The sequence below is a fragment of the Hylobates moloch genome, unplaced genomic scaffold (assembly GCF_009828535.3).
Source record: "Hylobates moloch isolate HMO894 unplaced genomic scaffold, HMol_V3 SCAFFOLD_17, whole genome shotgun sequence".
In the NCBI taxonomy this organism is placed as follows: Eukaryota; Metazoa; Chordata; class Mammalia; order Primates; family Hylobatidae; genus Hylobates; species Hylobates moloch.
This window is the reverse complement of record NW_026652292.1, coordinates 52362235-52383567: the sequence shown is the minus strand read 5'-3', so window position 1 is coordinate 52383567 and position 21333 is coordinate 52362235. Positions and strand designations below refer to the sequence as shown.

At 45.5% G+C, this 21333-nt stretch overlaps 1 long non-coding RNA gene across 1 annotated transcript; it reads left to right on the top strand.

Moving 5' to 3' along the window:
- The first annotated feature begins 739 nt into the window (after positions 1-739).
- LOC131381744 (uncharacterized) lies at positions 740-8828 on the top strand. Its single transcript, XR_009210647.1, has 3 exons — positions 740-845; positions 1511-1623; positions 8363-8828. It is a non-coding gene; the product is annotated as an uncharacterized LOC131381744 (long non-coding RNA).
- The last annotated feature ends 12505 nt before the right edge of the window (positions 8829-21333 follow it).

Below are 21333 nucleotides of genomic sequence, written 5' to 3'. Positions count from 1 at the left end.
GCCTCAGCCTCCCGAGTAGCTGGGATTATAGGCACCCGCCACCACACTTGGGCTAATTTTTGTATTTTTAGTAGAGACGGGGTTTCACCATCTTGGCCAGGCTGGTCTTGAACTCCTGACCTCATGATCCACCCGCATCGGTCTCCCAAAGTGCTGAGATTACAGGTGTGAGCCACTGTGCCTGGCCTTAATAAAATTTTTTTTTCCCACGAGACGGAGTATTGCTCTGTTGCTCAGGCTGGAGTGCAGTGGCACGATCTCGGCTCACTGCAACCTCCGCCTCCTAGGTTCAAGCGATTCTCCTGCCTCAGCCTCCGGAGTAGCTGGGATTATAGGCACACGCCACCATGCCCGACTAATTTTTGTATTCTTAGTAGAGACGGGGTTTCACCATGTTGGCCAGGCTGATCTCAAACTCTTGACCTCGTGATCCGTCTGCCTCAGCCTCCCAAAGTGCTGGGATTAAAGGCATGAGCCACCACGCCCAGCCTGACTGTTTTTAAATAAGGGACATGAGTGTGTGTGTGTCACACACAACACACACACACACACACACACACACACACCTGTGTCTTCCTCTAAATTACTACCATGAGGGCAAATATTAAATCAGGAGCTGAACCTGTTGATTGGAATCTGGAACTGGTCACTTGGAAACTGGGAATCGCTGGTCTTCTCTTTGTGTTCTAGAACGGAGGCAATTATACTTCCACTCATCTCCCATGCAGACAGTTCAGGTGAGAAATTAAATCAATCCACTCCACCCAGAGTTCATAGGAAGCTCCTTAAATCCTAAGAATAATTTTCCATTAAAAAAAAAGTCTTTATTTCTGCACAGCTGGAGGGTAAACGACTGTAATTTTAAGCCTGAGATACCATTTGAACAGTCAAATACTAACTAAATAATATTCTTAAAACAATAGCAACCCTTGTCATTAAATCTTTTTTTTTTTTTGAGACAGAGTCTTGATTTGTCACCCCAGCTGGAGTGCAGTGGCATGATCTCAGCTCACTGCAACCTCCACCTCAAGCAATTCTCCTGCCTCAGCCTCTCAAGTAGCTGCGATTATAGGAACTCACCACACCTGACTAATTTTTTTGGACTTTCAGTCGAGACGGGTTTTCGCCATGTTGGCCAGGCTGTTCTCGAACTCCTAACCTCAGGTGATCCACCCGCCTCGGCCTTCCAAAGTGCTGGGATTACAGCCTGGCCCCTTGTCATTAAATCTGTCTCTCTTTTTGACATCTTTGTACCTAAGTGTACAGGCTTCAGAACAGACTGCCTTTGTCCACGTTCCTGTTTTATTCCTTAACATTATGCCCCCCTTGCAAGCTATGTAAGCTCTCTGAGCTTCAGTTACCTGGTCTGTAAAACAGGAGCAATTCATAACTAGCTGATAGGGCTGTTAGGATTGGATGAAATTGTGTTTGTAAAATGCCTAGCGCAACATTTGAAATTTGCTCAACAAATCAGTTAATATTTTCACTATGTTTCTATTTGTACTTTCAGAATGAATGAGAAGGACATGCAAATGAGAAGAAGAAAGAGAGCCCACGGTTGTTGAGCCTACAGGACATTCTCAAACACTGAGAATAGGAAGACTGACAAAGATCATTTAGGAAGTAAGTTGATAGTGTTTATCAAAATTTAATCCATACATATCTAATTTCTAGGAACCTGTTACAGACGGATCTAAACTAATTTGACTGGGCAACAACTGTCAGGTTCTCCTGGTAAAATTCAGCTGACTGCAGTGACTAGAGGCAGATGATACAACCTTCACACGAAGAGCTACACACCTCAACTGTGGGCTCCTGATTAGGCCACTTCAAATACTAACCGCCCCTACGGCGTAGAGATAAAGATAAACTATCATACACACTACTAATGCTCATGGCGAATATGATGAGTTGGGTACCTCTTTCTTACTTTTTTTTTCTTTTTTCTTTTTTTTTTTTTTTTTTTGAGACACAGTCTCGCTCTGCCACCCAGGCTGGAGTGCAGTGGTGCGATCTCAGCTCACTACAACCTTTGCCTCCCGGGTTCAAGCGAGTCTCCTGACTCAGCCTCCCAAGTAGCTGGGATTACAGGCGTGCACCACTGTGCCTGGCTAATTTTTGTATTTTTAGTAGAGATGGGGTTTCACCATGTTGGCCAGGCTGGTCTTGAACTCCTGACTCAAGTGATTCACCTGCCTCCACCTCCCAAAGTACTGGGATTACAGGCATGAGCCACTGTGCTCAGCCAAACTGTTCTTTCTAAATATGCCTTTGTCGGGGAGGAAAAAATCATTTTCCTTCTACCCTTTTAGGTTCTCAGCTGAGGCTCTGACAGGTGAACAGGAGAGAAACAACAGAGGTTTATTAACACGTGTATACACGTGGGAGAAATTCAGGGATGAGTAACCCAAACAGGTGGCTAGAACTTGGACTTAATAGCACCTTTAAAAAAAAAACAATAGGCTGGGCGCAGTGGCTCACGCTTGTAATCCCAGCACTTTGGGAGGCCGAGGCGGGCGGATCACGAGGTCAGGAGATCGAGACCACGGTGAAACCCCGTCTCTACTAAAAATACAAAAAAATTAGCCGGGCGTGGTGGCGGGCGCCTGTAGTCCCAGCTACTCGGAGAGGCTGAGGCAGGAGAATGGCATGAACCCGGGAGGCGGAGCTTGCAGTGAGCCGAGATTGCACCACTGCACTCCAGCCTGGGCGACAGAGCGAGACTCCGTCTCAAAAAACAAACAAACAAAAAAAACAATAAATTTCAAAGACATAACAAGACAAAGCAGAAAAACTTTTGAGTTCCTAGGGAAGCAAATTGTGGACAGGTAAATATATGGAAGGTCAGCACCAGTCAGTAAAATTTGTTATATGAATGTTCTGATGCTGTCTTTTCACTGATAAGGGTCTAGAATTGTCAGTGATTAATTGTTATACAAATTTATGTCCTGATTTTAGGCAAATAGGGATAAGGATGACAGCTTTTCGTGTATCTTCTTCTTCTCAGTTGTCTTTAGCTCAAAAGAATCCTTATGCCCAAGTGGCATATTTTGGGGTGGCAAATTCTGCTATCCTTTACCTTCCTGTACTGCAAAGTCTAGAAAACTAAAAATTACATTCCCTAGATTCTCTTGAAGCTGAGATTTGGAGGGAGAATTCAGTCCCACCAAAGTCATGTCAGATAATTTCTAAAATATTCCCCTTTTTTACTGACAAAGGCTAAGATGAAGGATGTGCTTGGTGTGAGGCCCAGATGGCCTACTGTTAACCGAGGCCCAGGATCTGGCCAGCCTACCTGCCCCCAGTCAGGGCAGCATAGGACTGGCAGTGGCCTTCCCTACTGGGGGTTGGGGAGTTGGGGCTGAGCTGGTAACATTTAGGGAGGGCCTGTAGAGGCTGAGGAACATTTGTGTCTTTTGCAGACAGCTCACTCCCAGGAGGAGGAAAGGGAAACCCTGGGCTGAGCACACCTAGTATTTTTCCCAAATTTGCCAACCAGGTTAAACCACCGTTTTCCTCTCTCAGCCACTGCAGAAAGTCAGAGAGAGAGGCCGGGGTGTCACAACTCCACATCGGGGAGAACCACCAAGGAGGGTGAAAGGGTTTAGTTACCTATATTGGCAGGAACTCTGGTGAAAAGGGACAAAAAGAACTGTCACAATTTACTGTATATACTCCTGTTTAAAATTAATTTTTACAAAAATCCTGTATTCATGTACAATTTGTATAGTTAAAATAGAAAGAAAAATAAACCTACCACTTCGGTGTAGGATGGAGGAGTAAGTAGCCTACAGCAAATCAAAGGTCCTGCCAAGAAAAACTGGAAAATCTAGATTACGGTAATTTAAAAAGAAAAAAATATTTTAAATGCATTAGAGGGCTGGGCAAAGCAAAAAGGATTAGAAAGGGCCCCACTCTGAAGAAGGGAGAACTGCAGAGAGGTGAATTGCTAACTAGCAGCCACTTATCCCCTGGGGGCCCCTCATCCTGCCACTCGGCAGAGGAAAAGTCACTTCCTGGGATGACCACATCTAAGGCCAGCTTTCCTCTTTTATTCTTCATCACAACTGTCTCAGGGCTTGCACTGCAATTTGTCATTATATGTCAACTTCATTGCATTTTTATTTGTCTCTCTGTGTATGCTATAACCTTCATGTGGGCAGGAAGAGTCTGTCCACCTGGTTCGTTGTTGCATTCCCAGGCCTGGTATACGGTAGATGCTTAGTAAATATGTGTTGGGTTGGATTGGAATGAATGGAGTGGAATATGAACAGTGAAAGCTTTCCAACTCTTTCAGATTTCCTGGATTCTAGAGGCCTCTTTTCTCTCCAGAGGCTCTGTTCCCTTAAGGCTTTGTCAATAGAACCAAACCTAAGCTCCTTTCTGATAGAATGGCATCCTCTGAGTCCTGCTCTAACACCTCCAGGGCTTGGAAGTGGGTGGGGTCGAGAGCCTTATCAGCAACTCTCTAATCTCCCAGGCCACACCCAAGCTAGCACCTCCAGGCCCTTCTCTCCCTAACCACAGAATGCCTTGCAGCTCTAACAGAAAAAGTGTAAGAACTCCTGTTTTGAGGGCCTACCTGGCATCCAGTTTCTGTTTAACTCAATCCATTTCTCAACCTCTCCAAAGCCCTGCAGGTTCCTCAAGTCCACGTGCTCTCAAACCCCTGCCCCAGATTCTAAAACCAGGCCTGTCCACTCTCAGTCTTATTGCCGGGCCTCTGGGCCCACCTTCCCCATTCTTACTGGACCCTAGACCACCCACCCCCTCTGGGGGTCCCATCCAGGGGGAGCCCACACCCCATGAGTGAAGACCGTACAGAGAGAAAAAGTCTAAATGGAAGTCCGCAGTTGCCGGGTACTTTAAAAATGTCTTTCTAAGGCCGGGCGCGGTGGCTCACGCCTGTAATCCCAGCACTTTGGGAGGCCGAGGCGGGTGGATCATGAGTTCAGGAGTTTGAGATCAGCCTGGCCAATATGGTGAAACCCTGTCTTTAAGGAAAATACAAAAATTAGCCCAGAGTGGTGGCACATGCCTGTTGTCCCAGCAACTCAGGAGGCTGAGGCAGGAGAATCGCTTGAACCCGGGAGATGGAGGTTGCAGTGAGCCGAGATCGTGCCACTGCACTCCAGCCTGGCAACAGAACGAGACTGTTTCAAAAATAAAATAAAATAAGTCTTTCTAAGTGCAGCTTGACATTCTCGAAACTTTATTCTTGTGCATTTGAAGTATTTTCTTTTCCTTTCCGGGTGTAAAAAGCCCAAGACTGAAGCCAGGAAAAATGAATTCTGGTCCTGGTTCTGCTGCTATGTGATATTGGACCATCCGTTTTCTGACGGAAACCTGGCTCATTTGCTTTGGGGGTTGGTCCTCTGACGTCCTAGCAGGGACTTTGATCTTCCTGTGCGCACACAGAGGCTGTCAGGCTCAGGGAAACCTACATACCTGGTCCACGTTGAAATGAGGGTCTAAAGCCTTGATGTAAGCATGAAAGCGTGTGGGCAGCATGCAGCCCTACAAGCAGGCATTGATCCTCGGTGGGTCAATGGGTCAAGGATTATCCAGCCCCAGCTGGACCAGAGAAACCCTTTTAGGCTTGTGTATTAGCCCTTTTTCACACTGCTGATAAAAACACACCAGAGACTGGGCAATTAACAAAAGAAAGACGTTTAATGGACTTACAGTTCCACGTGGCTAGGGAGACCTCACAATCATGGTGGAAGGCGAAAGGCACTTCTTGCGGCAGCGAGAGAGTAGATGAGGAAGAAACGAAAGCGGAAACCCCTTATAAAACCATCAGATCTCATGAGACTTATTCACCACCATGAGAATGGTATGGGGGAACCGCCCCCATGATTCAATGACCTCCCACCACGTCCCTCCCACAACGCGTGGGAATTATAGGAGTACAGTTCAAGATGAGATTTGGGTGGGGACACAACCAAACCATATCTGCTTGTTAGGCCTCTCCAGAAATGGGGACTTTTTTTTTTTTTTTTTTTATCACTTTGGTACTTATAGAGGCTTCCTGTGTGCCAGGTGTGTTCTAAGCACTTTACACCTGATGGCCCATTTCATCCTCATGACAAACCTATGGAGTAGATGTCCTTTCCCCCCCACAAGAGCTCCAAAATGTGAGGCCCTGGGAGGGTAACGTATTTATTCAAGGTGAGCGTTTCCTACAGTAAGAGGAAATCTGGCTCCGGGGTCCGTGTTCTTACCCACAGTGCTAGTGATTTTTCTACAGGCACCAGAAGAGCCTCCTCATTCGTGGTTTGGGTTCCCTGGTCACTAGATCCCAGGTGGACAGTGCTAAATTTGGGCATGCCACTCACTGCAGTTTAGTCACACCTTAGTCTCACGGTTTGGTTTTTCTGGAGAACCCTAACTAACACAGTACCTACAGGGTGTTCTGTAAATATACATGTTTCATCAATGCATGGATTTGACTTTGGTATTTTGAGTCCCCTCTGGGCATCAGTCTACAACTCATCTTGGGGGTGGTTTATACCTGCAAATAGTCCACCTCATTAACTGCTTTCTTCCTAGTTTCTCAGTGAGTGACATTTTCCTGACCTCTTTTCCAGAATCTGGAAGCAATTTTCCAAAGCCCATTTCCTAAAGGAGGCCCTTACCCAGAGCAGTACATACCCAATAGGGGTCTTTCCTTTCCTTGAACCCTTATCAAATCTTTCTAGTCTTTTTTTTTTTTTTAGATGGAGTTTCGCTCTTGTTACCCAGGCTGGAGTGCAATAACGCGATCTTGGCTCACCGCAACCTCTGCCTCCTGGCTTCAAGTTATTCTCCTGCCTCAGCCGCCTGAGTAGCTGGGATTACAGGCATGCACCACCACGCCCGGCTGATTTTGTATTTTTAGTAGAGATGGGGTTAGTCAGGATGGTCTCAAACTCCCGACCTCAGATGATCCGCCTGCCTTGGCCTCCTAAAGTGCTGGGATTACAGGCGTGAGCCACTGCGCCCGGCCAAATCTTTCTAGTCTTTCAAGGGTAAACTGATACACAGCCCTCCAGTTTCTTTGTGTCATTTCATTTAATGGGTCATTTTATTTTATTTTTTGAGACAAGATCTGGCTCAATCACCCGGGCTGGAGTTCAGTGGCGCAATCTCAGCTCACTGCAACCTCTGCCTCCTGGGCTCAAGCCATCCTCCCACCTCAGCCTTCTGAGCAGCTGGGACTACAGGTGCACACCACCATGCCCAGCTAATATTTGTATTTTTTGTAAAGACAGAGTCTTGCCATGTTACCCACGCTGGTCTCCAACTCGTAAGCTCATAAGATTTGCCTGCCTCAGCCTTCCAAAGTGCTGGGATTAAAGGCATGAGCCACCATGCCTGGACTTCACAGTTCATTTTAAACCTCAATCTGGAAATGGGAATCTCAAGCAAAAGACGGTAGATGTTTTTATTTAAGGCCCTCAAAGGAGATAAGGAAGGTCAAGAAATTTTCCAAATGGAGTTGCAAGCAGAGAGGATCATGGAGACTTACAAAGGTGTTCGATCTCAACAGGAGCTGTTATTTGTCTGCAGATTTCCCTGTGATCATCTTGTGGGCCTACATACTCCCCATCGCCACTGCAATAGAGCCAGGACCCAGCCCAGTGCCTGGTCAGAAGAAGCTCCATTAGTGCTTAAGAACTGTATTAAATTGGAACTTTCAACCAATTCAATATGGTCACAACGGGTTGGCTCCTAGTAAGCTGCTCAATAAGTGTTTCTTCAGGTGATGTTGGCAAATGAAAGGCAGTAAGGCCCAGTGATTTCAGATCCAGAGTTCGGTACTCAGAACCATATAATCCTGGGGTCAAATCCCAGCCTTGCTTGCTTCTTTCTGCGTGCCCTGAGCCTCTCCCCTGAGGAGAACCTATTTCACAGTATTGCTATGAAAATGACATGAGATCATGAATGTGAAATTTATCATAGTATTGCTCATACTACCTTGGGCTGGGAACTATTCCTGGGCTTTCTCATTTAATCCTCTTGCAATTCAAAGAGGAAGGCGCTCTTAACTGCCCCACTTCTTACAGATTAAGAAGGTGAGGAACAAGGGCCAGAGCGGTGTGTCCAAGGTCACCAAGCTAGTAAGAGTGGGTATAGAACGCAGGTGCAGCGGCTGGTCTTAACTGTTAAGGGAGAGCTACGAAGTCCCACGTGTGGATAGTAAGTACTCAGTAAAAGTACACTGTTACTGTTACTACTGCTGCCATTGTGCTGGACAGCCGGGGAAAGTGAGGGGCAGAGAACTTGAGTCCCCATAGCTACTCCATAACAGAGCCAGAACCACGGCTGGCTCCTACATTCAGACCTGGGGCACCAAGCCTTGTTGCTTGTTTCTTAACAGCTTTCTCCAATGCCTGCCCTGGGCAGCCACACCCAGAGTTCTCACCACACCCTGGAGCTCTCGCCACCCAGAAGTTCTCGCCACACCCTGCCTGCTCCCGGAAGGTAACAGGGCCACCGAAGAAGGGCTGCATTGTTGTGGCCTTAGCCTTGGCCCTGAAGGCCAGGAGGACAAACACTTTGGCTTATAAGTACTGCAAATCAATAAACAGTAAAGTCAGAATAAAGGCCCTCTTGAACTTCAACTGACCTCAACTCCAAGCTGGCTGGTCCTGAGGACAAATACCCAGGAATGTGATTCCAGGAGAGAATACTTCTGCATGGCATCCAGTTGCTACCTGGCAGGAGGGTGTTTGCCTTTGAGAGAGGTGGGGGCAGGGGTATCAAATTCTCCTGGGGAAGACAGGAAGTTTGCCAGCGCCACCCAGAGCAGAAAAAGTGTGGCGGTATCAATAAAGAGGACAATAGCAAGAGATTTCCTTTTTCCCTCAGAGTCCTGGCCTGCACGAAGAGGTGAAATCACAACAGCTAAGATTCAGTGAGTGCTTCCTGTGTAGGCCACGCGCTGCGCTTAGGACCACACGCATGAGTTTGTTGAATGTGCTCAACAACCCTATGGCATGGATTTTATTATTTTCATTTTTCAGGTGAGAAAACCATGGTACAGAGAAAAGTAAATCGCTTCCCCAGGGGCTGCTCAGCTCCCAGGAAGCAGAACTAGAGTCTGAACCAAGCGATCTTCTATGGCCCTTCCCTGCAAGCTGGCAATGGGGTATTTCTCTTTATGATCCCTCTCATTTAATTTTGAATCAGATGTCTTATGCCAAAGTATATACAGAAGGGACACCACTTTGGAAGGTATCTTTGTCCATTCTGGCTACTATAGCAAAACACCATAAACTGGGTGTCTTATTATTATTATTATTATTATTATTATTACTATTGATGGAGTCTCGCTCTGTCGCCCAGGCTGGAGTGCAGTGGTGCGATCTCGGCTCACTGCAAGCTCTGCCTCCAGGTTCACACCATTCTCCTGCCTCAGCCTCCTGAGTAGCTGGGACTACAGGAGCCCACAACCATGCCCAGCTAATTTTTTTTTTTTTTTTTTAGTAGAGATGGAGTTTCACCGTGTTAGCCAGGATGGTCTCGATCTCCTGACCTAGTGATCTGGCCACCTCAGCCTCCCAAAGCGCTGGGATTACAGGCGTGAGCCAGCGCGCCCAGCCAACTGGATGTCTTATAAACAACAGAAATTCATTTCTCACAGTTCCGGAGGCTGGAACTCCAAAATCAAGGCACAGGCAGAGCAGGCATCGGGCGAGGTTCTGCCCTCTGGTTCATAGATGATGCCTTCTCACTGTGTCCTCCCAAGGTGGAAGGGGTGGGAGGTCTCTCTTGGGCATCTTGGATAAGGGCACTCTTCCCATTCAGGAGGCCTCTGCCTTCATGACCTAATCACCCCCCAAAGACCCAGCTCTCAATACCATCACCTTAGGGGGTAGGATTTCAACATATGGATTTTAGGGAAACACAAACATTCAGACCATAGCAGAGGGGCTGAGAGACCCCTGAAGCCTGCTAAGGCTCCTGAGAGCAGCTGACAAATGTATAGGATTTTGAAGAAACTTTTAAAGCCCCAGGGCAATCAACTTTGTTCCTGCTTTGAGTCTGAGGGGTCCCCATTAAAAGTTAGCCCCCTCATTCAGTCTTTTTTTTTTTTCTTAAATTTTGAGACAGGATCTCACCCAGGCTAGAGTGCAGTGGCACAATCACGGCTCACGGCAGCCTCCACCTCCCAGACTCAAGGGATCCTCCCACCTCAGCCTCCTGAGTAGCTGGGACCACAGGAACATGCCACCGTGCTTGGCTAATTTTTGTATTTTTTGTAGTGACAGGGTTTTGCCATGTAGCCCAGGCTGGTGTGGAACTCCTGGGCTCAAGCAGTCCACCCACCTTGACTTCCCAAAATTCTGGGATTACAGGCCTGAGCCCCTAACTCAGTCTTTATTGCACAGCATTAAAAGGGTGGAAGGAGTGCTTCACAGAGCCGTTCTCCTCCTCCCACCACCATGAGAGGTACAAATTCCACCAAACCTCGTCTCCTGGCCTCTCTGACTCTGGTGCAGGTTGAGGTTTGGCCTTCAGGGATTGCTCCTCTGAGCTAATTTCTTGCAAAGGATGTGACAAAGGTCACCAGAGAGAAAACACCTCAGCACGTGTTCCAAAGGGCTAATGCGGTGAGTTCAGCATGGCCCCATCAGCACGCAGACCATGTGAGAGGACTCATGCATGGGAGGCCACCCACGAGCAGGGCTATTTTAACAGAATGTCTTCGGGGTGTGGTGAGAAAAACCCCGGCTTGGAGTGTTTGTGGTTCATCTGGAATCAGGCAGCGCTGTTATAAGCTTGGGGCCTGTGCGGGCTTCCTGGGTTTCTGCTTATTGATACACATTGTAGGTCCTCCGAGAACGGTCCTGAATCATTCCCTTGGTTATGTCCGTGTCCAGGATCATTCCTTTATTAGTACACTGTAAATACTTCAAGAATGCTAGAGAAAGTTTTGAGATCAGAGCCTTTCCCACAAAAGGTCAGGAGTTCCAGTTCTCAATAAGCCGAGGTATCTGTGGTTAGAGGGAGCCCAGAAAATGCGGGCTGTGTGCGCCCCCTGCTGGAAAGGGAGGCCAAGCACGTGGGGCTTCTAGTTCAGGGCCGGGGTCCTCTTCAGGGTTCTCGAGCACCTTCTCGCGGCTCAGGCCCAGAGGGTTCTTCTTCCTGTCCTACCATGGCTGCCTTGTGTGAGAGCAGGACTGCTAAGGGTAATGTGGCAATCTAGAGCCAGATTGCCGGGGTTCGAATCCTGCTTCTGCAACTGCTGTGTAACTTTCGGCAGGTCATTAAACCTCTCTGTGCCTCACCTTCCTCATCTGTTAAGTTGGGATGATCATATTAGAGCCTACCTCAGAGAGTACTTATGAGACGTAAAGGAGATAACATCTCAAACACTGAGGCACAAACGAGGCAACATGTCAAAACACTCAGAATAGTGCCTGGCACATAGGGAGTGTGATGTGTTAATTATATATTAAGTATTGCTATTATTAATATCATCATCATAATTCTCTTGGTTATTAATAAAATCTAAGAGAAAGTTTTTCTCCTCTCTCTCAACTCTAAGGGTCACTTTCACGGGCATCAGAAATTCTAACAATCCCAGGCATGAGCCACCACACTAGGCTCATTATTCTAGACACTAAGAGGAGGGAAGAAACTGATAACTCTATTCCAATAAAAACATCTTCCTCAAAGAAAAAAGGTAAGCCAGGCACAATGGCCATGCCCGTAATCCTGGCACTTTGGGAAGCTAAGGTGGGAGATCACTTGAGACCAGAAGTTTGAGACCAGCCTAGGCAACCTAGCAAGACTTTCCCTCTACAAAAAAATTTAAAAATTGACACGTGCCTGTGGTCCCCGCTACTTGGGAGGCTGAGGTGTGAAGATCATTTGAACACATCAGTTTGCGGCTACAGTGAGCTGTGATTGCACCACTGCACTGCAGCTTGGCAACAGAGTGAAACACTGTCTCTAAATACATACATACATACATACATAATTTTTAATTAAAAAGAAAAGGAAAGAAGGTAGAATAACTTTCATATCAGCCAGGCACTTCCAAAGTTTGTTGGGCTTGTTGGTTGTCTCTGATAGCAAAATAATCTATAGACTGCCTTTTATTTCTGCTTTTGGGAAAATTTAATAAAGTTTGGTTTCTGAGGTAGTAACCTCAATTTAACAATTTGTGTTCTTGAAAATTTGAAGATTATATATATGTCTGTTCACATGTATGCATATGCCTTATGTATATATACACATATGTGTATTTGTGCGAACATGTATACATCTATATTCCATTTTAGGCATTTGGCATATGCTTACAAAGATACATAAACATATATATTGTGAACATGTTTAAGACTATATAGGCCAGGTTGGTGGCTCACATCTGTAATCCCAGCACTTTGGGAGGCTGAGGCAGGCGGATCAGGAGTTTGAGACCAGGCTGACCAACATGGCGAAACCCCATCTCTACTAAAAACACAAAAAAATTAGCCGGACATGGTGGCAGGCACCTGGAGTCCCAGCTATTTGGGAGGCTGAGGCACGAGAATTGCTTGAACCCGGGAGGTGGAGGTTGCAGTGAGCCAAGATTGCACCACTGCACTCCAAACTGAATGACAGAACAAGACTCTGTCAAAAGAAAAAAAAAGACTATATAAACACATACATACAGAATGCCTTATAGATGTTTAGGCCCCTTTGAGTGGAACACTGGTGGTTGTGGGGAGGAAGGCACACATGGAAAAGGTAAAAATAGCCATAGGGTTCCCCAGGGGATGATATTCTCAAGAAATTTGGAAGTTCAGCAGGGCACAGCTTAGAAAGGGAGGTGATGGTGGTGGTGGTGGTGATGATGTTGTTGGTGGTGATGGTGGTGGTGATGATGGTGGTGGTGGTGATCGTGGTTCTTGTGGTGGTAATGGAGGTGGTGATGGTGGCAGTGGTGGTGATAGTGATGGTGCTGGTGGTGTTGTTGGTAGTGGTGATGGTATTGGTGGTGGCAGTGGTGATGGTCCTGGTGGTGATGGTGATGATGGTGGTAGTGGTTGTGGTGGTAGTGCTGGTGGTGGTGGTGTTCATGGTGGTGATGATGGTGGTGGTGATGGTTGTGGTGGTGGTGATGATGGTGGTGGTGGTGATGTTGGTGATGGTGGTGGTGTTGGTACTGGTGGTGGTGGTGGTGGAGCTGGTGGTGATGGTGGTGGCAGCAGTGGTGATGGTGGTAGTAGAGGTGGCAGTGATGGTGGTGGAAGTGGTGGTGGTGGTAATCGTGGTGGTGGTGGTGGTGATGGCAGTGGTGGCGGTGGTGGTAGAGGTGGTGGTGGTGATGGTAGAGGTGGTGGTGATGGTGATGGTGGTAGACGTGGTGATGGTGGTGGCATATCTACATGATGCAGCAGGCTAGTAGAGGATCCCAAAAAGTTGATTTCAAGAGTAGCTGGTGGTTGTGGTAGAACCAGCTTTGCCATTCTTTTGCCAGGAAAAACTTGTGCTTGGCATCACTACTTGTGGCACGCCTCTTCTGAGCCCTAGACTAAGTGCCCTCTCTGAGCCTCCATGACACCCTGTATCACTCACTCCTCCCACAGCATCTGTCATTCTCTTCTCTGAGCCTCCATAGCACCCTGTACCACTCACTCCTACCATAGTGTCTGTCGCTCTCTTGGCTGACATCTCAGTAGAATGGAAGCTCGATGAGAATGAGGAGAGCTTTTCCTTTTCACTTCTGCATCTTTAGCTCTCAACACATTGCCTGGCACAAAGATGGCATGCTGTAAATACTTGTTGCATGGATGAATGGATAAGCAGACAGGTGGACACATGCATGAATAAATGAACAAATGAATAAGTGAGTAAATGAATAAAAGAGAATCAGAGGGCTGCAAGCCTGGAATTGGGAATTTTTCCTGCCTGAGGAGTTCCAGAGAGCCAGAGCAAGAACTGGGGATTTACCATCTGCTGGGGTTTGCCTCCTGGTAGAATGACGGATCAGCGGCAATGGCACTTTACCATAGCCCAAGGACATAAAGAGTTCTGATTCAGGAAGCCTCTTGAGACTGAAGAACCTCTTAGCTGAGAAGATATTTCTCCAAGGCAGCCCTAGCCAGATGGGAAGTCATTTTGGATGAAGTCACCCTGTGATAGTTGAAAAACACAATACGGTCAACACCTACTTTGTGATGACAGCATGCTTCTTCCCTCTAGCGTTCAAAGCTTACTTTGGCCTTGTGAAGTAGGCATGATTATTCTATAAAGAAGAAGACTGCACCCAAAGATGCGGAGTGGCTGGCTAGTAAGTACAGAGTCAGGATTCAAACCAGCTCTGTTGGCTCCAGTATCCCCTGTGGCTACTTGGGAAAGCAGGATTGATGAAAAAGGGAAGAAATTCTGTTGGTTAGAGTAACACTCGCTGCTGTAGCGAACTCTGAAATTTGTAATTGCTCCAACAATAGACGTGTGTTTCTCATGTAAAGTCTCAAATGGGATTCCTGGTGAGCAGATGGGCCTTCTCCAAGAAGAGATTCAGGAACCCGTGCTCCCTCCATCCTGTGGTACCATCAACTTCACACGTGACTTCAAGCTGCCACGCCCATCTGCTTCGAGCTGGCAGCAGGGAAGAGCCTGGGGGAATGGGAGGTTTTGTGGATCAGATGTAGAGGTGGCACACGTCACTTCTAATCACCCTTTGGCTGTAACTCAATTACTTGGCCAGTGCTTACCAGCGATGTAACTTCAACAGAGCCTGCAAAATACTGCAGCTCTGTGCCAGGAGAAAGGAAGCAATGAGTTTGGTGAAGCTAGGCAATCTCCACCACAACCCATACCCAACAATCGGGGACAGCAATGAGATTCCAGGACAGCAAAAGCCCAGCTCAGCCCTCCATTAGGGTACAGTAGCCATGTAGGTAAGCTTGCAGGAAGTCAAACTTTGAAGCTCTATCTTGGGCTGCACACATGCCTAAAGCCTTGTTTATTTTATCCCCTTCTTTGGGGAACTGTTCCTCTCAAACTTCAATAATGCCAATCCTAGACCCCTAGCGAGAGGTAAGCATATGACTCCGATTTAAGGGTTGGCATTCAGGGGTCGGTTTAGGGAAGGCCATGTGATCCTAGAAGAGCCTATTGGCATGCTTCCCTAACCAATCAAGAAGGCTTTGCTCCTAATTTTCTGGCTATAGGGCTGCAAGGATGGAAGTGAGGAGTGGTCTGGCAGCACGCCTGCACCCTCAATGGAGAAAGCCAGAAGAAAGAAGGCAGCATGCAGAAAAGAGCAGAGAAAGAGAGAGAGAAGAGAGAGAGACAGAAATGACAGCAATGACAGCGTTCAAGTCCCTGGCTCTTTAAGGCTAGGCTACTCCTCCCCTGCTTTTTTTTTTTTTTTTTTTTAACAGAGTCTCACTCTGTGCCCAGGCTAGAGTGCAGTGGCACAATCTGGGTTCACTGAAACCTCCACCTCTGGGGTTCAAGCTATTATCCTGCCTCAGCCTCCCGAGTAGCTAGGACTACAAGTATGCACCACCACGTCCAGCTAATTTTCATACTTTTAGTAGAGACGGGATTTCACCATGTTGGCCAGGCTGGTCTCGAACTCCTGACCTCAAGTGACCCACCCACCTCAGCCTCCCAAAGTGCTGGGATTACAGGCGGGAGCCACCGCACCTGGCCACCACTGCCATTTCTATGGTTTGATTATATAACCCAATATATTCCCTCTTTGCTTAATCTAGTTCAAGTTGAGTCACTTGCAATCCTAAGATTTATGAGTTAACACATCCAACATGCCAGACACCAAGAGAGATTCTAGCAGGTAGATGGGCTTTAACAACAAATCCATATCAACTCCCACAATGCTTTTGTCCAGTGTTAGCTCTGCTCATGTGTGTTCTCTCTCTCTCTCTCTTTCTCTCTCTCTCTCACACACACAAACCCTCTTGCACACTGGGTGTCCCCCCCCAAATAATACATTGAAGTTCTAACTCCCAGTAACTCAGAATGTGACCTTCTTTGGAAATAGGTCCATTACAGAGGTCATCATGTTGAAACAAAGTCATTATGGTAGATTTAATCTGGTGTGACTTATGAAAGAGAAATTCAGACACAAAGACACCACACACAGAGGGAAGATGATGTGACGAGACATCATCAGGGAAATGGACAATACCACGTGAAGATGAAGGCAGAGATTGGGATGAAAAGCAGTAGGTACTTGTAAGTTCTCTGGAAAGGCCTTGAGAAATTTCATTTCTCTCGTCATACTATATATGTACAGGTATGTGTATATGTATGTGTATGTATATAAACATTCTGTGTGGGAAACTGAGTAGAAGAAGATTAAGGCAGTCTAGTGTACAGATGGTGTGTGTGTGTGTGTGTGTGTGTTTTGGACATGGGGAAGGATTCCATAATAATGGTAACACTAATTTCCATTTATTATTATCTGCTTTATGCCAGATATTATTCTTTGTAAATTTTTTTTCTTTCTTCTTTTACAAGATCCTACAGCTAGCATGTCAGATATTACTCTTGGACATAATATAGACATGATTTCATTAAGTTCCAGTAAGAAGGAGTGTGTCTTAATTTGAGGTCATTTCGGCCGGGCGTGGTGGCTCATACCTGTAATCCCAGCACTTTGGGAGGCTGAGGCGGGCGGATCACTAAGTCAGGAGATTGAGACCATCCTGGCCAACATGGTGAAACCCCGTCTCTACTAAAATACAAAAAAAAAAAAAAAAATTAGCCAGGCATGATGGCACGTGCCTATAGTCCCAGCTACTCAGGAGGCTGAGGCAGGGGAATAGCTCGAACCTGGGAGGCGGAGGTTGCAGTGAGCCAAGATCACGCCACTGCACTCCAGCCTAGGTGACAGAGCAAGACTCCATCTCAAAAAAAAAAAAAGAAATCCGTTCATACCTGAGTTTGAATCTCAGTTCTGCTGTTTATTAGCTATCTGGCCTGAGTCAGATTATTTAACTTCCATGAGCCCTATTTTCTCCATGGAATAATAATGTCTATTCCATGGAATTTCAGTAAAATTAATGAAATAATATATATAAATTGGAACCAACCCAAATGTCCATCAGTGACAGACTGGATTAAGAAAATGTGGCACATATACACCATGGAATACTATGCAGCCATAAAAAAGGATGAGTTCATGTCCTTTGTAGGGACATGGATGAAGCTGGAAACCATCATTCTGAGCAAACTATCGCAAGGACAGAAAACCAAACACTGCATGTTCTCACTCATAGGTGGGAATTGAACAATGAGAACACATGGACACAGAGTAGGGAACATCACACACCGGGGCCTGCCAGGGGGTGGGGCGAGGGGGGAGGGATAGCATTAGGAGATATACCTAATGTAAATGACGAGTTAACGGGTGCAGCACACCAACATGGCACATGTATACATATGTAACAAACCTGCACGTTGTGCACATGTACCCTAGAACTTAAAGTAAAATAAGAAAAAAAATAAAAATATAAACAAAATAAAAATAAATTGGGTGGCCTATAGGAAGCCCCCTGGTAAATGTTTGATAGTATCATTCATCTTCAGAATCACCCTCTATGACAGGCATTTATAATTCCCATTTCTCAAATGAGGAAACGAAGTCCCACCCAACTAGAATGTGACAAAGAACTAAATTAGATGCAGATCTCCCTGGTAGCTCCAAAGCCAAGGTCTCTCTCCTATGCAATCCTCCTTGACAAGGAAAAGATGGAAAGGGCAATAATTTGTCAGTACAACACAGTCATGTTTCAGGTGAATTTGAGTTACATGTATTTGAAATTGTGTAATACAGAACATTTATAAGGTCTCATTTTGTGCTCAAAATGAGAAATGGTGCAAATCTCCCAAATTAAAATAAAATCAAGAATTGCTCATGTCAAAGCTGCTCAGACAAGTGAATTGTAAACTGTGCCACTTCAGTTCTAAAACAGAAATCCTCTCTTCCTTTTGCAGATATCTCATAGACTAAGCTGCTGTTCACATAGCTCAGAACTCCAAGTGATTTTGGTGACAATTGAAATGTTATTATAATTGAAAATACTCTGTTAACATCCTATGGCCATGTCATGTGAGCATTCATAATTTGATGGCACAGAAAAGCCCCAGGAGCAGCGCATTTATTCTGCACTTTAGATGTCATAAAAAGGCTTTGCAGAAGACCAGACAGCCATTATGATATGATATGCTTATAATTCAGCAGATTGATTTCTGCAAAATATCAGAGATCATGCTGAAGAAATGAAAAGCACCATTAAAAAGCAATTATGTACCCAACTGATGTAGATTTACGTGCACTGGAAATCTACTCTTTCGTATTTTAAATGTATTAATGTGGGAAAAATTGCTTTGAGTTACATAAGTTTTGAATAATGCAGTCTTCAGGAATGTATCCGTTGTATAAAATAAATTCATCCTAAAGATATTATCAGTTACTTCTAGGAACTAAAATACCCAATGCATTTGGTAACTAAATTGCTCATGATAATTTTTAAATTGAAAGTTTGATTTATACATCAGTCTCTAAGGAGCTTATCATGTGTAACCTCTGGGGACACTGAGAAAAAATGAATTTTTCCAGTTTGGAAGCCTAGGGCCTGCCTTTGTACTGTGGCAACTTAGCACGTACTAGCATGTAGCATATCTGGGTGGACCTCAGTTTTCTCTTTCCATGTTGACCAAACTTGGACAAGAGCCAAGGCTTTCTGAGAGGCAAGTAGAGGATGTACAGTGGTATGCGCTATACAGTTAGTAATAGGAACTACCACTTATTGGGTGTTTTTTTTTCTATATCAGACATGATTCTAAGTACTTTATGTACATTATTTTATTGACCTAAAAATCTATGTGCATGAACAAATGAATAATCAAAAGCACAGGAATGTTGACTAACTTGTCCAGATTATTAATTAGGATGTGGCAGAGATGATTATTCTAATATCTCCAATTTATTTTAAATATTTCCATATATACTGTGTGATATCATATGTACTGCTTTCGTTAAGCCACAACCCAGGTGGTCAATTCTTTTTTTATTTTTTGTGTTTAGAGACAGGGTCCCACTATGTTGTCCAGACTGTCCTGGAGCTCCTGGACTCAAGTGATCCTCCTGCCTCATCCTCCCAAGTAGCGGGATTACAGGCAAACGCCACGGTGCCAGGCCCAGGTGGTCAATTCTAAGCAAGAATTCTAACCCAGGTGGTCATGGGGCAATCGACCCAGGAAGTCCGTGCCCAAGCAGCAGCTGCTATACATGCTTCAGTTATTTGTGTCTTGACCAACAGCTACTGTGTTGCCAATCAGCATAGGGAATGTCAGACACAAGTTTTTATTTCTGATCCTAATGACTTGTCAAATAGCATGATGGATTTTAGAAATAGGCTCTAATTTGGGTATTAAAGGTATTTAAAATATGTGGCTTGGCTAAAGTATCTTACAGATACTCGCGCAATTGCACAAATAGAATATAATGACCTTTGACTCCTGTAGTCTTCACTGTTGAGCTATAGCTCTGGGCTAAAGCCCTAACTGGTTCCATGTAAAGCCATGACTCAGAGGATCGCAGCTCACTCTCCATCCAATGCCAGCTGTCAAGGTAACAGAATCCTGTCTCTAGAGGTTCAGCGTGTCTGCTTTGGATGACCTTGTCATGCAGTGTGGTAGATGAAGCACCTAAAATGACAGAGAGTTGGGGCTTCTTTTAGCCTTAAAGAACCAGCTGCATAAATGGCTCTGGACTTGCTTGCTAATAAATGTTTGCTAAATAAACAAGTAACTACATAAATAAATGTAGCAGAATTATAACCTGGAAGCATAATTGTGAGGAAGGGAGTCGCTTCAAATTTATTCTGAGATTATAGAAGAAACCAAGAGCTGTGTCTGACCAAAGTGACTCAGGTGAGTTTTCAACATGGATATTGAACCCAGAACTGTTTGTCTGTCTCCAGAAGCAGACCTTGCTCTTTAGAGCAAGACCTATGCTGGAAAAAAAAAAAAAAAGCATCATGGTTTCAACTACAGGGTCTCACTCTGTTCTGCAGGCTGGAGTGCAGTGGTGCAATCACGGCTCACTGCGGCCTTGACCTCCAGGGCTCAAGCAATCCTCCCATCTCAGCCTCTTGAGTAGCTGTGACTACATGTGCATGCCACCATGCCCGGCTAATTTTTTTTTGTATTTTATAGAGATGGGCATTTGCCATGTTGCTCAGGCTGGTCTTGAACTACCAGGCTCAAGCCCGCCTCAGCCTCCCAGTGCTCTGGGATTACAGGCATGGGCCACCATGCCCGGCGGGTTTCAACTGTTGAAACAGTAAGTAGGTCAAACAAAAGAGGATAACCCAAAATTCTGGGAAATAATGGATAGCAGACTCCAAATGGGACCATCATCCCATGATATTGATCTCTCTTGGAAATGACTGGCATAGTTGAGGGGAGAAAAGACTGGTCAGCTCTCAGTGCCTTCCTGTAAGCCCCTACTGCACTCACCTATTTGGGTCAATGGGTCAGAGGTGACCAATACCTTTGACTCATGGAAGTAGGCCAAACCCAGCTGAGATGTTATCAAAAAGAATTTGGACCAGACATGAATTATGCAGCATGGGATAATTCTTGGGGAGTGCTGTCATAGTTTGAAAACCAGAACACATATTCTCTTCAAGAAGCCATCGTGCTTATCTGCAGAGAGGGAAATGTGTTTCCCATGGCGGGCATCACTTGCTGGGTGTCATGGTCTGTCTCCCTGTCCTCTGCACCTTAGTGTCTGGGTTTAGGTCTGGGTCTTGATACTGTCTGGCTTCTCATTTCTCCACCGACATCCAATGTACTGGATTGTAACGAGATTTTGGACAGAATTTCTTTACTTCTGGTTTGATTAGTAAGTTATGGATAAAACTACCAAGCTACCCCAAATTCTGCTTGACAGCAGGGCATCTTAAATAGTCACCTTGCCACAAATGCTGCCTTCCTCTGCTGAGATGATAAATCATGTTGATTTTTGCAAGGAAATCAACCTTGAATTTCCACAATAAAATCTTTGAATAAATAAACTTGGTCACAATGTTTTATACTTTTTATACACGGCTGAATTCTGGTTACTGATGTTTTATTTAGGACATTTTCATGTGTGTCGGATTGGCCTGTAATTTTCCTTTCTTACAGTGTTGTCAGATTTTGGTACCAAGGGTATACTGGCCTCTTAAAAAAACTTAAGAGTTGTTCTATCTTTTTTTTTTTGAGACGGAATCTCGCTCTGCCACCCAGCCTGGAGTGCAATGGTGTGATCTCGGCTCACTGCAAGCTCCGCCTCCCAGGTTCACGCCTCAGCGTGCTGCCTCAGCCTCC